Genomic DNA, 2,309 nt, shown 5'->3' with positions numbered 1-2,309 from the left:
ATATATATAAAATCATATCATTAGCCTAGAATGCGAACATGACCTATTTGTCATATTTGCAACTTTCTTAAAATTCCATGATAATTCTATTTTCTTTAGTAGGTAGCGCCAGTATGAGGATGAACGGGAAAAAAATTAACTGAAGTGCATTAAAATGTGTTGCACATGCTCTTACTTTGTCAAACTAAAAAAAAATGTTCTTACATGCAACTAAAAAGCTAACATAGCTTTAAATGCCTTGCTTTGTTCATGAAGTCGTTTTTTTCACATAGCCACAAAGATGGGCTTTTATTTTTTACATCACACAATGTACTACTTTAAAGGCAACCTCTGAACAAGCCAATTATCCACAAATAACACGTCAATTCCGATTTCAACAAACATTTTTTTTCTAATTTAAGAGCATTCGGCACTCACATTTGATTGTAATAACAATATTGGAGGCCAAAGCAGCTTGCATTATTTCTAGGTTCTTCCAATGTCACAAGTGTTTTCTCTGTACAACGTCAGTTAATATTTAAATTGAGGCATTTATTATTCGCCTTGAAATGTTTTTAGTTGATCAGTTTAACTTAACTGTTCCTTGAAAATGGTTCGTATGCCCTTGAGTTGCGAAGCTTTGCCAGAGGTAATATTTATTCGAAGACAGCATGATCGCACGTAGCTGGACTTCAATATTTATTCCTCAGAGCTGCTGCCCCACGGCGGTGCCCAGGGGGACACATGCTCAAAGGCACTGGTGGTGCGTGGGTTCTTGTGAAGTTTCATTATTTCCGTAGTTACCAGCGTGTGACTTGATTCTGGTGTGCGTTGGTTCAGAAACAGCCGCTTCTTGGAGTCTCACTCCGGTATAATTCTATCCTTTGATGACGCAACCTTGCTCTTTGCTTTAACCTGTTTTCTGTACTGTTCGTTCTGGAGAAGTTCTTCGATCGTGGGCGGGTCTTTCCTCCCTCCTGGGATCAAGGCATCGCACTCTGAGAGCTGGCCTCCGCTTCGTAGGAGTGCGCCGCGGGCGGCGGACAGCACCATTTCTACTGCTCGACCTTTCCGGATAGTTTGACCCGTTCATGTCTTCCGGTCTGGGATGATAAAGTATTTGTCCCCGAGGTGGTCGGTGCCAACATGCTCTTTGACGAGTCCAAACGTTCACTGCAATAAGGAAGTAGTTTAAAAGAAACATTTGGCCCAAAATTTTCAGAAAGCGATAAATACTTTATTTTCAGCATGAGTGGAATTAGTAGAAGGGACTCAATTGTCACACTTATTTGCATTCATTGCACGAATGATTTTGAAAAGTTGTCATAAAAATGTATAATCACATCTGAATTGATGCCATAATCCCTTCCATCTACCCGTGCCTTCATTGAAACAGGTGTAATTGTTACCTTTTTCACCTCACCCTTTCTTTTTTTTTAAGTTCAAGTAAAAATGTTATTAGTATAACAGAGGTGTCATTACAGCAAAAGAAATGAGATACATTATCATCGATAAGTAAGGTAAATCAGGTTACAACAATAAATATCCAAAAGTGAAGATTATAGGGGAGGAAAAAGAAAATGAGGCTAGAAATATAAAATATATGAGGCTATGTAAATGGGGAGAGGTACTGTATATTATGTGTGGAAAAATGAATACTAGAGAAAATAAAGGAACGAAAGGTAGCTTAGGGAGGTTTAGAAACCTCTTGCTGAAAAGGGGGTAAATGAGAGGAACGTTTGGCACAAACATCAAGGTACAGGGTAATGGGAAGCCAAAGGGCGTGTCTTTTCGGGGCAAGGTTAAGGGGATAAACAAATGCAGTATCAAGTCTATGATTATAACATACATTAAACCACCAAGCTTTGAAAGTAATGTCATTTGAGTTTTTCCAGTTAACAGTAATCTGTTGGAATGCGACAGCTATTAACAAATCTATAATTTGAACGTTTGCATCAACATCAGTCCAGGAAGAGGAAAGTGAGCCGAGGAAAATATCAGTAAGAGAGAAGGGGATAGAAGTGTGAAATATAGCATTAATCTGGTCCCATACTTGAGTCCAGAAGATGTGTGTGAGGGGGCATAGAAAAAGCATATGAAAAAGCGTGGCGTTGGGGATGGAACAAGACCAACAGAGGTCCGGAACCGAGGGGAACCTCCTGTGAAGGAGAGATGGCGTATAGAGGAGTCGATTGTAAAGGAAGAAAAGTGTTTGTGTGAGGGAGGCAGCTCTAGAGGATTTGCGGAGCTTAGTCCATATTTTATCCCAGAGGGAGGTAGGCCAAGATGTGTCAAATTCAGATTCCCACTGCTCTTCCACTGTGGATTTC

General features: G+C 40.0%; 1 pseudogene; it reads right to left on the bottom strand.

Annotated features, from left to right (window-relative positions):
• Positions 1 to 678: 678 nt before the first annotated feature.
• LOC144823136 (NADH dehydrogenase [ubiquinone] 1 alpha subcomplex assembly factor 2-like) lies at positions 679 to 1,161 on the bottom strand (annotated as a pseudogene).
• Between the last annotated feature and the right edge of the window lie 1,148 nt (positions 1,162 to 2,309).

The sequence above is a fragment of the Lissotriton helveticus genome, chromosome 3_1, assembly GCF_964261635.1.
Source record: "Lissotriton helveticus chromosome 3_1, aLisHel1.1, whole genome shotgun sequence".
Taxonomy (NCBI): Eukaryota; Metazoa; Chordata; class Amphibia; order Caudata; family Salamandridae; genus Lissotriton; species Lissotriton helveticus.
This window is presented reverse-complemented; position numbering and strand designations above follow the sequence as displayed.